Source organism: Esox lucius, chromosome 23 (assembly GCF_011004845.1).
Source record: "Esox lucius isolate fEsoLuc1 chromosome 23, fEsoLuc1.pri, whole genome shotgun sequence".
NCBI lineage: Eukaryota > Metazoa > Chordata > Actinopteri > Esociformes > Esocidae > Esox > Esox lucius.
The window spans coordinates 24,722,844-24,738,916 of NC_047591.1; the positions used below are offsets into that span (position 1 = coordinate 24,722,844).

At 41.2% G+C, this 16,073-nt stretch overlaps 1 protein-coding gene across 1 annotated transcript in view; it reads right to left on the reverse strand.

Annotated features, from left to right (window-relative positions):
• The window catches only part of il11ra (interleukin 11 receptor, alpha), a 33,540-nt gene extending 19,127 nt beyond the window's left edge, over positions 1-14,413 (reverse strand). The window contains exon 1 of the mRNA XM_020042724.3: positions 14,227-14,413. The gene's annotated coding sequence lies outside the window, so the exon portion shown is untranslated. The remainder of the gene's footprint in view (positions 1-14,226) is intronic.
• Positions 14,414-16,073: the final 1,660 nt, after the last annotated feature.

Here is a 16,073-nt window from a genome sequence, read left to right on the forward strand (position 1 = left end):
GACAGACAGACAGACAGACGATAAGGCAGACAGACAGACAGACAGACGATAAGGCAGACAGACAGACAGACAGACGATAAGGCAGACAGACAGACAGACGATAAGGCAGACAGACAGACAGACGATAAGGCAGAGTATCAAACTAGCAACTGAGGTCTGAGAAACGTACCTGACCATTTTTATTGAACTGTCAGCAAGTGGCTGTGACATTGATATAAAGAAGGTAGACTACCCATTGTCTGAGCCACAATTAACCAAAGGTAGCTAGCTAGCTAACTGTCACAACTCGATAACTACAATTGGCAACAACTAATTAGCGTTATGCAGAGATTCGGCAGCAACAATAAAACCTGCAGTTTTCGTATTTTTCTTCCAAAATAAAAGATGCTGGTGAAACATTATATACATTCAGCAGCTACAATAGGACTTCAAGTTATGTTATTGTGCCTTAAAAATAAAGGTCTGTGGTGTATAGTGTGTACTCAGTAAATTTTAATAGAAAAAACTATGTGGGAAAATTACTTTTTCAATAATACTTTACGTCAAGTAAAGAATATAAGGTGGAGCACATTGAGAAATGTTAGAGCTTAAGTTAGTTAATATAGAGGACATTACCAATGAAAAACAAAAACCTATTTTGATGTTAGCGTTACCATAGCCCTAAGGCACAGGTGTCAAACCGGTTCCACAAAGGGCCGAGTGTCTGCAGGTTTTTGGTTTTTCCTATAAATTGGTTCCTAGTTCATACCTACACAACCAGGTGAGGGTAGAAACTAACCAATCAGTGACCTAATTAACCAATCAAGTACAAGGAGAGAGCAAAAACCTGCAGACACTCGGCCCTCCGTGGAACCGGTTTGAGACCTCTGCTGTAAGGGACCTGAAAAGACATAGTGCACTCATATTCACCATTGTGTTACCATAGCCCTAAGGGACCTGAAAAGACATAGTGCACTCATATTCACCATTGTGTTACCATAGCCCTAAGGGACCTGAAAAGACATAGTGCACTCATATTCACCATTGTGTTACCATAGCCCTAAGGGACCTGAAAAGACATAGTGCACTCATATTCACCATTGGGTAACCATAGCCCTAAGGGACCTGAAAAGACATAGTGCACTCATATTCACCATTGTGTTACCATAGCCCTAAGGGACCTGAAAAGACATAGTGCACTCATATTCACCATTGTGATACCATAGCCCTAAGGGACCTGAAAAGACATAGTGCACTCATATTCACCATTGTGTTACTATAGCCCTAAGGGACCTGAAAAGACATAGTGCACTCATATTCACCATTGTGATACCATAGCCCTAAGGGACCTGAAAAGACATAGTGCACTCATATTCACCATTGTGTTACTATAGCCCTAAGGGACCTGAAAAGACAGTGCACTCATATTCACCATTGTGATACCATAGCCCTAAGGGACCTGAAAAGACATAGTGCACTCATATTCACCATTGTGTTACCATAGCCCTAAGGGACCTGAAAAGACATAGTGCACTCATATTCACCATTGTGTTACTATAGCCCTAAACAGTGTTTCTTACTTTTTTTCCCCAATAGTGGAGGGGGGGTTTGCTGGGCCGACACGCCAGCATCAATGACACAAAAGCCTCAACGCCTGAAATGCTAACATGTCCTCCCTGTACACCAGTCTCTCTTGATGTCAACTTTAGTTTCTTGAAATTATTTGACAATACTGTCTTAACATCATTCTCTAATAATAACCTAATTACTCATCCTCAGTTAACCATCATCTAAATCTGTTCATGAATCGCCTACCAGACTCATAATAAAAGCCACTAAAGGCAATATGAATTCCATGTACAGTTTAGTGTGCTGTATTGGGGGTTAAAGAGGGGGTAGAAAACTGTTTTGCTGGATGTAGCACACAGCCCCATGATTTCACATTATATTTGTAACTTTACACTCCTGAGGATTTTGTACAAAACATTCACTGTGGCACTGATGGAAAAAATAGTTTGGTCAGACTGACAACAATCTCTCTCCAAAGCTAATGAGAACAAGCAAATTAAAAACAACAATGACATCAAAATAGGTTTGTTTATATTGGATATGTCCTCCAACTAACATGAGCTCTAAACTGTTTTTATTCCAGCATGACGTTAATCTACTGTAGACAATTATAGCTAGAGTAACTGTCCCTACTCGATAGCTGTAATCATTCAGAGTTAATAATCGAAGAAGCTAGCTAGCTTCTTCAACACAAACGTGCACTTGCGCAGACACAGCCAGTTACATTTATCTGACCTCACTTGCTAGTTTGATCCTCTGAACGTTGGGTGCAGGACGTTGTTGCTCTGCTCTGATACTCATGTGAAAGTATACTATCGCAATGGTACACTGAGATCAAAGCTTGAAGAAACGTTTTTAAACTTCTTAAATAGTTTTTCTGTGGTGGTGCATCACATTTTAGCAGAGGTGGGCCGCCGCTTTTATTACAATAAGAGGGAAACACTGGGCCCTAAGGGACCTGATAAATGCATACTGCACTAAATGGAAAAGGGTGCCCTCATGGCCCAGCCTCAGATATCAGGGTGTAGGACAGTGTCATTTTCCAGCAGGCAGGCAGTTACTGTCTGGAAGGGTTCTACTGTTCTAACATGCAAGGTTCTAATGTTCTCAAATAAGGAATAAGTGCCAGCAGACATTCTGTCTGGTAGAAGAAGCAGAGGCCTTGGCCAATACCTCCCTGGATCTGATTTTTTTTCATCTTCACTAGTCTTGGCAGCAGCAACTCAGTCAAATGAATTACAGCTTTAATTCAATGTGTTATTGCAGGAATCCCTTTCCAGACGCAGCATTAAAGAGACATTTCAGAGCACAGAAAACAAGTCTAAGAAATGCTATGACACAGCAGGGGGGATAGAGGGGCTTAAACTGAGAGAAGAGTGTCTGAGGGATTAGATCAGCTATGTCCAGTTACTGTACAGTTGTATTCAACATGTATTTCATAACAAGCTGCATGTGAGAACATGACGGCAGAATAGTCCATTATACTGAAGACAAGGCCTCTACTAACAAGGATTTGATAGAGATGCTGCTTGTAGCATGTGGTTTTCAAGGAAATCCTACAGCCAAGGGTAGAGATGCCAAGACAAGATATAGCAATAACTGAAAAATGCATCTACAGACCTCCAGTTATGTGCACATGTAAGTCAGACATGGAGACATCCTCAAAGGAATCTACATGGAATAAGTTGACCGAGTTGCTTGAATAAATGAATTACCATATCAGCGGAAAATAGAACATCATCATATTTTGGTCACAGGTAAAGAAGAACATGGCTAACTAGTTTTCATGGCATTCTTTTTATTTGGTTTTCTTAACTGTATATTTAGACACTGTATCTGGTTATCAAGAGGAAGTAGGTAGTTTTAATGTATACATACTGAATGGGTCTGAAAAGACTGATAAAACACAATACAATCTCCAGGATAATGATCAACAATCCGTTCTAGACACAGGCCCTTCAGTTACAAAGAATGACCTCGCAACAAAGCATTAGATTCTGTAACAACACTACGGTTCAGCATCTTAAAGGTCAGAGGTTGTGTTATAATTAGAGCATTACCAAAACACAGACCCTACATGAAACAGTTTTAAAAGATTTTAAATGTTCCCTTACACTTTCATCCAAAGTGCTGACACACCAGGGAAGCAGCGCTACACGGCATGTTATTGAACTGTTTGGTACCCCCCTTATGGGTCAACGACAAGACATTGCCGGTCATTTTCCTATAATTTCCAAAACATGCTTATTGCTCTGCAGACAACCCACACATTGTAGATTCAGATCCAAAGACCCAGACGTGTAGCTTGTGAACAGATAAGGCAGGCAACTGCTTGGGGTCTCAGGCTGTCAGGGGGCTCTTGAGGGGCTGACAAACTTTACTCCTCAGCAGTGTCTCAAAATGTGGCAAACGCAGTGACCGCAACCCCCTTCCCCCTTAAACAACCAATGGATGACTTGCAATGACATCTCAGTAGGAAACCTCCCTTATACAGTGGGGCAAAAAAGCCACCAATTGTGCAAGTTCTCCCACTTACAAATATGAGAGAGGCCTGTAATTTTCATCATAGGTACACTTCAACTATGAGAGACAAAATAAAATGAATTTATTGGTAAATTCCTCTGTAAAATAAGTATTTGGTCACCTACAAACAAGCAAGATTTCTGGCTCTCACAGACCTCTAACTTCTTCTTTAAGAGGCTCCTCTGTCCTCCACTCGTTACCTGTATTAATGGCACCTGTTTGAACTTGTTATCAGTATAAAAGACACCTGTCCACAACCTCAAACAGTCACACTCCAAACTCCACTATGGCTCCACTAAGACCAAAGAGCTGTCAAAGGACACTAGAAACAAAATTGTAGACCTGCACCAGGCTGGGAAGACTGTATCTGCAATAGGTAAGCAGCTTGGTGTGAAGAAATCAACTGTGGGAGCAATTATAAGAAAATGGAAGACATACTGGACCACCGATAATCTCCCTCGATCCGGGGCTCCACGCAAGATCTCACCCTGTGAGGTGAAACTCCTACAATGTGATTTTCTTCTCTCATTTTGTCTCTCATAGTTGAAGTGTACCTATGATGAAAATTACAGGCCTCTCTCATATTTGTAAGTGGGAGAACTTGCACAATTGGTGGCTGACTAAATACTTTTTTGCCCCACTGTAGTGCCCCATGAAGAGAGGAGCTCCATCGTGCCAATGGCGAGTGCTTGCTAGACAGTGAGAAGCAATTTTGAAGAGGCATCCTCGTCTTTCAAATCCACTGTGTTCACCGTGGATTGTGGCATCTTTTTTATTTAGTCTAGTCTTAGTCATTCTGAATAGAATATCTTAAGGTTTTAGTCAAATTTCTATAATTTGAATAATGATTTAGTCTAGTTATTATGAAAAGATGAAAAAAGTGAGCAATTTTAGTCAGCAAAATCTTTGTCAAATCAAAAGTATTGTCTCATTAACCTATAGTAAACATTTCACTGACTTCCATGTACAGAAACATACATAGTCTTGTTCTACAAACACATCTTTCGGCATAAATATTATTGGATGGTTCTAGTCTCAAATTGGACACAATCACGCATTATCAAATTAATCTGCAACAGATAAAGGGCAAGAATGAATGCAAAAACATTCACTGATTCTGAGGTGAAACTCTTAAACATGAACATACCCATGTATTTGTCCAATGAAATCAGTTACAACATCGTTGACTGGTAATCAGAAGCAAAATAAAATCTAAAATTTGTGAATATAACTCTCACAGCATCGCCTATTGTAGCAAGCCGATACACTTCAAGTATTGCGTATATACTCCTTAATTCCATACTGATGTGTCAAAATAGTTTATGGGAGCTGTACACAATGTCAAATATAGCTGATGGAACATTTCAGAATGTTTCATTTACAATGTCGATATAGTCTACTATAATGAATTAACATTATAAGCACAGCGTTTCGTTCTCGTAGTTTTAATTGACATGGAAATGTAAGATGTTATGGAAATTTTTAACTAAGGTACATTTGAGAAATGTCTGTCTTTCTATTGACTGGTATGTAAATCTTTACTTTGATTGTGACACACGTCTGTATAATATCAGAGGATAATTTTGTCTCTGTGTCCCTTACTCCGAGTGTCGATACATTGGAATTTCCATCACAAAGAACAAGGGGGGGACAAGCTATGGTATACCCATTTTTCCATTCAACACACCACTGGTTTTACCTGGGCGTATATATTGGGATTTTGGGATGATGCACTTTCAGATGTGTTTTGATGTGTGTAGTATTTTTCTGTCAACTTGTGGTTGCAGACGTTGTGTTTGCCAGCAGTAACGTTGCATTCCGTCTTGTTTGAGGCCACAGTACGTGATATTTACAGTGCCTCCAAATGTTTGCCCTTTTTTTCTACCAGTAATTTGTACTGGGGGAATAGCCTTAACGAACCCAGTCAATCTCTTGCTGCCAAATTAGAGAAAAACCAGAGGTGATTTTGGAATGACCTGGGCACGACATTTCTTTTCCACCAATAATTGCATTGCATTGTTGGAACAAGAAAAGCAAACAATTCTGCTAAAGCCCTTGTACGCTGTAGAAAAAAAACACTTAAAAGCACCCTTTCCTAAATCCTCCTATCCAATTATGGTAGTTAAGACATTCGTCTCAAAGATAATTTAGTCTTGTCCAGTTTTAGTCAACCAAAATGAAAATGTTTTTCCATTTAGGTACTGTTTTTGCTGGATCGATTTAGTCAGTTATCGTCTCGTCGACTGCAATTGACCACTAACCACTGTCGGCTACTTGAGTGGAAACACTTCTAACATGATTACGTAATTTATACCGAAACCGCACCGTTACCGTGACCCACAAACCGCCGTACGTACCGAACCGTTGGCCCACTGTACAGTTGCATCCCTATGACACAGGTCCCTAAAACACAGATCCCTAAAACACAGGGCCCTAAAGACACAGGTCCCTAAAGACACAGGTCCCTAAAGACACAGGTCCCTAAAGACACAGGGCCCTAAAGACACAGGGCCCTAAAGACACAGGGCCCTATGACACAGGGCCCTAAGACACAGGGCCCTATGACACAGGGCCCTATGACACAGGGCCCTAAAACACAGGGCCCTAAAACACAGGGCCCTAAGACACAGGGCCCTAAGACACAGGTCCCTAAAGACACAGGGCCCTAAAGACACAGGGCCCTAAAGACACAGGGCCCTAAGACACAGGGCCCTAAGACACAGGGCCCTAAAACACAGGGCCCTAAAAAAACACAGCCTCACACAAACACACACAGCCTCACACAAACACACACAGCCTCACACAAACACACACAGCCTCACACAAACACACACAGCCTCACACAAACACACACAGCCTCACACAAACACACACAGCCTCACACAAACACACACAGCCTCACATACTTTTTTAATGGTTAATGAAAACCCAGACTGCACTTACCAGCCCCCCCGTGACTTACAGTGCCCCCGTGACTGCAGGGCATTTCAGGTGTGTTCATCTTACTACAGTGCCCCCGTGACTGCAGGGCATTTCAGGTGTGTTCATCTTACTACAGTGCCCCCGTGACTGCAGGGCATTTCAGGTGTGTTCATCTTACTACAGTGCCCCCGTGACTGCAGGGCATTTCAGGTGTGTTCATCTTACTACAGTGCCCCCGTGACTGCAGGGCATTTCAGGTGTGTTCATCTTACTACAGTGCCCCCGTGACTGCAGGGCATTTCAGGTGTGTTCATCTTACTACAGTGCCCCCGTGACTGCAGGGCATTTCAGGTGTGTTCATCTTACTACAGTGCCCCCGTGACTGCAGGGCATTTCAGGTGTGTTCATCTTACTACAGTGCCCCCGTGACTGCAGGGCATTTCAGGTGTGTTCATCTTACTACAGTGCCCCCGTGACTGCAGGGCATTTCAGGTGTGTTCATCTTACTACAGTGCCCCCGTGACTGCAGGGCAATTCAGGTGTGTTCATCTTACTACAGTGCCCCCGTGACTGCAGGGCATTTCAGGTGTGTTCATCTTACTACAGTGCCCCTGTGACTGCAGGGCATTTCAGGTGTGTTCATCTTAGGTTAATCTGCACATGAAGAGTCCTGATACACGACTAGCATCTACAGAATAAAAGCTTTCCTCTTGGCCAAGTTACTATTTATTTCAGCCACATTTAGTGCCAAATCAGACATGAGCTACAGCTAGGATAATGTCAATCTATTCCTTTTAAAGTTAATTTTCCATGAAGACAACAATAAACTGTTTGGCAGACAGACAACAAGCTGGGATCTTTAGAAAGTTAGAACAGGTTGATACTTATCAGGTTATGTATTTCCCAAATGGTGCACTATTCCTTAAAAAGTTTGTTCCATGCAGCATGATCAAAAGCAGTGCTCTGAATAGGTGCTAGTGTGCCAGTTGGGAAGCAGATTTCTTCATTGTGACATTCCATAGTTACCATAGTGATGCAATTCTGAACCTCGGGGAACGTAGTAACACAGCAGCACAGTATTTTAAGTAATTCACTTTCACACTAAATAATAGTCACCAGGACTTGGTGACTACCGGACATAGGGCTTACATTCACTAAAGAATAGTCACCAGGACTTGGTGACTATAGGACTTCCATTCAACTTTGACAATAAACCAACCCGTCCACACATTCTGTGCTCTTAAAATCCCATTACCACCCACACATTCATGCAGAATGGTAACAATATCATTAAAAAATTCTCTCCTACACTCACATATTGAGGTGAATATTATCTATATAATTATTTAAAAAGTCAGATTACACAGTTATTAGACCATTCCCAATAACCTGGTTCTCTACTCGCTTTCCAAAACACATCAAAATAAACAGAACGTTTTTTAAATATCAATGCTGTTCAGCCCATGTTCAGGACGTTGGACTGGGCCCTATAAATCTTTATATGCTATATCAATGGGCCCATGTCTTCCAACCCATATGTGCTTGAATAAAGGGGCCTGTACCGTACAGTTCCCCAGGTATATGTGCTTGAATAAAGGGGCCTGTACCGTACAGTTCCCCAGGTATATGTGCTTGAATAAAGGGGCCTGTACCGTACAGTTCCCCAGGTATATGTGCTTGAATAAAGGGGCCTGTACCGTACAGTTCCCCAGGTATATGTGCTTGAATAAAGGGGCCTGTACCGTACAGTTCCCCAGGTATATGTGCTTGAATAAAGGGGCCTGTACCGTACAGTTCCCCAGGTATATGTGCTTGAATAAATCAATCAAATTTATTTATAAAGCCCTTTTTACAACAGCAATTGTCACAAAGTGCTTTACAGAGACACCCGGCCTTAAACCCCAAGGAGCAAACAACAGTAGTGTTGAATTTCAGTGGCTAGGAAAAACTCCCTACGGTCGAATTTTAGGAAGAAACCTAGAGAGGACCCAGGCTCAGAGGGGTGACCAGTCCTCTTCTGGCTGTGCCGGGTGAGATATTAAGAGTCCAATTGGAATAATAAATACATTTCTCTGGGCTAAATCCAGAGTCTATTTGAATTTAGACTAGGTCAGAAGTATGACCAGGTGGACAAGGACAGGGACAGCAACGGGCCCCCCAAACCAGGTAATCCGCAGGTGTGGACCAGGACCTCATCTCCTTCTAAAATTTTAAACTGGAGAAAACTGAGAAAAGTTAGTAGTACATCCCTCATATCCCCCAGCACAATAATATAGCAGCGTAACACCTTGGAACTGAGACGGGGGGGTCCGGTGACACTGTGGCCCTACCCGGGGGAGGCCCCGGACAGGGCCCAACAGGCAGGAAATCAATCCAACCACATTGCCAGGCATCAACCAAAGGGACACCAACCAACCGCAACCCCCCTGAATGAGGGCCGAGTATTGCTAGCGGCATACAGCCCAATTGCACAAGTGCGCAACAGAGAGTCAACAACAAGCCAGTGACTCTTCCCCCGAAAGGCATTGGAGGGAGGGCATCCCAGTGGCGACGAGAATAAAGGGGCCTGTACCGTACAGTTTCCCAGGGTATATGTCAAACGGTTTAGGAAATATAACAACTTTATGGCACCACCTTTCTACACCTTTGCACAAACAAACAGCAGGATCCTAAATACAGCCCTGGTCAAAAGAAGTGTACTATAAAGACTTTGGAAGACAAACACGGACAACTGACCATCCAGTGGGGCCGACGGGACTACAGATTGTCCGGCTGGACTACAGACCGTCCGGTGGGGCCGACGGGACTACAGATTGTCCGGCTGGACTACAGACCGTCCGGTGGGGCCGACGGGACTACAGATCGTCCGGCTGGAATACTGACCGTCCGGTGGGGCCGGCTGGACTACAGACCGTCCGGTTGGGGCTGACGGGACTACAGACTGACTGGATGGACTACTGACCAACAGCTCTATCGGATAATGTAAGTATAATGAATAGGATGAACTAATTCCAACTACTACAGTCTTGTGGAATACATATAAGTGGTCAGATTTCAATGACATTAGCCTTACTAATACAAAACAAATCTTAAGTCCCGTAATACTATTTAATCTTCATCATATGTGTAATTCTTCCTCCCTTTAAACTACATTCTGTCAGTATACTTTTACGTTACTTTAACATTAAAGAAACTGAGTAGAAACTAGTCCAGAGCGACAACCCTGGTGTTGTCTGTTCTATGCAGGAGAGTATGAATAAACTGGAACATTGACTTTCACCATCTCTTGTGAATTCCAATGCACTCAGAATGGGAGATTTACATTGACAGTCAGCACATATTCATACTTGCCCTAAATCTTCGCTTCTCAACTGGTAAGTCACAACTCAAATGCTTTCAATGGATAGCAGGTGTCATCTTGTCTTTCTATTAGTTGTTAGCCGGGGAATACACTCTCCTCAAGCCCGTATTCCTGGCAAATACTTCCTGGCTTAGTGAGCAGTGTGACAAAAAACACAACAGCTTGGAGAGGTGTGCATTGGAGTACAAGTCATGATTTTTGACTCTCCCAAACCTGCCGTCAAGCTGTGGTGAATAGGCAAGACCATAACTGCAAATTGGCTAGAAAAATGTGGTAATAAAAAAACAACATCTAAAGTGAAAAGCCAGCTGAATGAAAAGCCAGTCTTCACAGCTCTAGCCTAAGGATAATTATAGGCTATGCCAATTTGTTTTTAACCTAAACCAATGTTTGTTTCAAGTGTTATAAAGAATCTTCTAAATAAAACAGTTTCATCTGGATGTTAATGCCTTACAATTCTAAATAAAGTATTTTGCGTCATTCATTGTTTCCTGCTCATGGAAAGTGGTGATTGCTGGCTTTTAAGCAGAAGGATATTCATGAGGTGTTCTAGGTTATTCACAAACAATGATTTGTTAGATGGAACTCTGTTATTTCTAAATATAAATGAGTGATTATGAAATAGTACCCAAGGCTACAGTGTCAAATCCAACTGTTCACATTCAAAACACATTTTAAACAATCAGCCATGAAAGAGTCCAGCAAGGCTCTGTAATGCTTCATGATCATCTGACATTGGGAATCTGCAATCAACATTTTTCTCTCACACTGGGTTGATAGTCGATCTACCTCAAACATGTTGAATTTTTACCCTTCATGGTTAAAATCCAAACAGGGCCTCTTCATCGTTAAAACCAAAACAGGGCTCCTTCATGGTTAAAACCCAAACAGGGCCTCTTCGTAGTTAAAAACCCAAATAGGGCCCCTTCATAGTTAAAACCCAAACAGGGCCCCTTCATGTAAATGTATTCCAAAGCAGTTCAGCAGGCTTCAGGAATTGGCTGGCTAATCAGCTCACTCAGAACCATGAAGGCAGGAAGGAACCCAGAGCAGGCCTCTCTCAGCTTTCTCATCCCATCACAGAGTGGGCCTCTCGTTCACAGAGCAAAGTTGAATTTCCACAGTAAATGTGTACTGAAATATAATCGTTAGATGAGGACAGAGCATGGAGAAAGAGTTAGAGAGCTGGCAGAAGAGAGAAAACTAGGGATAGAAGGCAGTCAGGGAACAGAGGATTATGGGAACCAGGCCATGAACTCCAACAACGTCAACCACCAGTTATAAACCCACATGCCACTTAATATCTACTTCATATCCAACTGAAACCTTTACACTGCCATATCATATCATGTCATCAGCAGGTATGCCTTTATAGAGGACATGAAGAACATTTTTCCATAATATAGTGAGGGTATAGTGTAACACCCATGTGTGTTTATCTATGGCTAGTCATTCTTGAATTTAGCCAAGAACAATAAATATCATAAAAACTAAACATATAGCAGGAAGGTTCTATGCAGTTGACCTTGTTGGTTCTACGTTTATGTTCCTATCAGGATAAAATTGTAAACTGATCCAAATATCAAAGTGACACGATGCCATCAAAGCATCTTCTCAACTGTGTGTGATTTTTAGGCTTGGCAATTTTTCTTCTTTGAGAATAACGGGCAATCATGCCATAACACAGAGAACACACCAAAATACCTAAATATGTTTACATAATGGAGATGGAACCAATGAGGGAATCGGTGATGGAATGAATTGGTCTATAATGGAGAGGGAACCAATGATGGAACGAATCGGTCTATAATGGAGACTGGAACCAATGATGGAATTAATCGGTCTATAATGGAGATGGAACCACAATGTTAATCAATCTATGATCAGTCACAACATTAGATCAAAATGAGATCTCAATCTCTGGTAGAACCACATTTGCTACCCACACAAACTTGTGCCACCTGTTTGTTCCTCTGTATGTGTGGATCTGAATGTCCAGCAGCATAACCTCCTCATACTTACTTCCAAACAGTTAACAGAAATGTTCACCAACTTTAAACCAGCAAGGCTGTACATTTAACATTACAAGCGCACTGACCAAACTTGATAAACCTTCTTCTATCTTTTATAGTTGGCATATTAATGAACAGCCAGTACCCAGGGGTATAACAATGCACACCAAGGAATGTTAGACAACACAACAGGCCTTTCACTATGAGCTCCTGGACAACACTTATCAAAATGATATTGTAATACGTTTCATTCAAGCCTAGAACTGATACATCGATATGAGCAAGCTGAGAAATGTCCACGGCTACAAACACTAGTTTGCATTACTGAACAGACCGTGACAAACACCTCTTAGAATTACCTTGCACCACATACAAAATGCGTATGCTGCCAACACTGAAGTAAACATTTGACAATATAAACATTACCAAATATTTTCAGAAAGAAATACTATAACAATCCCTCAATTCTGATTTGAAAGGAATATTAGGTTGAAACAAATCATGAGAAACAAAAACATTATTATTTTAAAGACTGGAAAGTATCAACCTAAACTAAAGCAAATGATATGGTCCTTGGCCCTAGGCAGAGATGCCGAATACCCGACCCCTGACTGACCCAAATTAAGGCATACGTTTTGGGAAACCAGCAGACCCGACTTTCAGAAGACAGGCTCACTACATACAAAAGCAGATGGAAAACTTCCTAAGCCCTGACAAATCTATGACCACAGTAGAGAAACAGGTTTCCCACATATCATATAAAACATTTTAATTATATCAAACACTTGTAAACCGTGTCTGTAAGGCGAAATGCCACAATGTGTGTGACCATTTGCCACAGGGAAAGGGCACACAGTTCTGCATAACCCATTGCATGCATCTCTCTTTATTGTCCCATGCTATTCATACTTGTAACTGATACACTGTACGTGGCTATTAATAGCCTTGAAAGTAATGTACCTTTATCCTTTAAAAATGTGTGTAATGCTTACTTTCTTTTCAGATTTTTATTTTACTTAACTTCTGTTATTTCTTATGCTAATTAAATCATTGATATTGACTGTGAAATGCTATGAACTACACTACAGAGAATGTGTTGTGGAGTATAATGTCTCAATCACAGCTAACATAAATCCAGGTAGGCTCCGAATCATTTGAAGCTACTTTTGCAATACATGTAGGTTACAGTCATAATGTATGAAGATATTACATGTGAAAATCCAAACGGTTTAACGCTTACTTTTCTCCACATTGATTTATGGAAATTGGTAAGTCGTGATTACTTTTTATGTAGATGTTGATAAAAACTGGCTTTATGCGCTATGAACATGTCGAAGCATTTCTATATTGGCTATTATTGGTGAATGTTTAAAATATGCCTACGGTTGATGGACGTTATTGGTAACTATTTGACATACGTTGTTATGAACGTTGGTGTTTAAATATAGTACAACAAATATTTCCAATCAGTTTGAAATGCCTAGCATCATTATTACATGTTGTATGTTTTCCAAATATAGTTTTAATCAATTTAAATGGATCCGTTTTTTAATATTTATTGGTTCAATTTAAACCTAATTGAACATCAGGTAGCATACAACATAAATAAATTATTATTCTCCCAATCAATAAAAAAAAATAAAAAACATAAGTATATAAACAGTGCAAATTTCCTCCGGCGGCTGTAGTGGGAAAATAAAATTGAAACAAGAATTGCGTTCTTAGGTTACAGAACATTACGAAAACTTTTAATGGCTACTCAACTCGATCTTCTGAATTCACATGCTCTTGGCAACAGTCTGATTTGTACAGCGGATCAATAGAATGGATACAACTTAGTTCGAATGTATTACAACTTACCTTTAATATCTTCAAAGGTTAAACGGGCATTTTCGGGTGGTCGCGGTCCATGGCTTCGACTTTGTCGAGTTTTACGTTCCCGAGTGTAGATAACCGTAGTCCGTAGTAAAGAAACCTTGCTTACGGTCCCTCAGAGCTGATCCCATTGGAGGAGCCGAGCGTCAGTAAGGAATAGCACTAGTGTTTCCTGTAAGGGTTAGGGGTGGGCAGACCCCGGTAATATTTAGATGAGGCGTCTGAATAGACACGGGTTTTATCAGTTCATTGGCAACAGATAAAGACAATGTCGGCTGTAAATTGATAGACATATAAACGTGTATTTACCATGCAGTCAACTCCGTAAAATACAATATAATATGGTATAACAGAATATATATAATATAAAAATATCTCAAGGTTTGAATAGCGTACCCATACATCTTTCATGCTGCTTTCATGACGGTAGTTTATCAAGTGTTGCAGGGTCTGGCGGGAACCTGTTGGGATCGTAGTAACTCCTGACGAACCAACCAAGCCTTCAGGATAGCTCTGGTCCCGAGCCCCAGTGTGTTTCTCAGTAGCTAAGTGGAGAAATAAACAGTAGCGCCCTGGACCAGAGGTAACTGCTGGCCACATCGAGTCAGAGTTAAGTGGCTGTTGTATTAAGAGGCCTTAGAGCTCAAAGTTTAGCTGCATTCCAAACCACACCCTTTTGCCATAGGGCTCTTGTCAGAAATTGTGAATAGTGAGTAATGTAAACTCAGGAATAACCATGATTCAATAACATTTTTGGGATAACCAGCTGCAGTATGATCATGAGTTGGTGCAACACATGTTTTTAATTAATGCTCACTAACAAAGACTTGGTGGCTTTATAGTTTTGCATTGTATCACTGTTATCATTTGTGTAATGTGTTTACTTGCACAACTGTCTTACTGCCTAGTTGTCTCACTTACTCTGATTGTCTTACTGTCTCCTGCCTGTCTTACTACCTGACTGTCTTACTACCTGTCTGTCTTACTGTCTCCTGCCTGACTGTCTTACTACCTGTCTGTCTGACTGTCTTACTACCTGACTATCTTACTACCTGACTGTATAACTGTCTCCTGTCTGACTGTCTCACAACCTGACCGTGTCACTACCTGTCTTACTGTCTCCTGCCTAACTGTCTCACTGCTTCCTGTCTCACCTCAGGACATGTATGCAGTCAGAAGGACAACGTTATGGTTTGAAATAATCCAGTGTATTTTGTCCAGTAGATCTATCTGGTTGATAACTAGAATCAAATCTGTTAAGTGTCACAAAAGCATCCAACAAAACAGCAATTATAATGTTGGTTGTTTATACAAACTACATACGTGTTGGGTAGCAGATATTGATGAATCATCTCTGATCACAAATAGCTTATAAAGTGTTGAGTTTTTTGAGGGGCCGATGTTGTTACAATGACATTAAGAACGAGTAATTTTACAACCCTGGTGCCCCATCCCAACTCCAGATGCTGAAGACAACTTCAAGACAGTTGCAGCTGTTTTAAGTTTGTTAACATGGAGATGCCCCGGAGATAAACAGCACCTCAGAGCAGCCGTCTTTACAACAGACTCTCATTGTTCTACTGTCCCGGAGCAGCAATCCTGACAGTCAGATTAGCCATTTAAATCTAATTAAATTACATTAGATGGACAGCAGGGCTGATCTTAGATCGGCATTCCCAAGCTGAGTGTACATCAGCACTGCTATTTTATGACTTTTTTTTATCAATATTAGGAGTGCTGATCCAGGATCTTCTAGACCAGGCTGAATATCCTTGGGCTCAGTATTCCGGTTAACATTTAAAGAGCTGTTGGAATCAATTGGAAGAATTTAA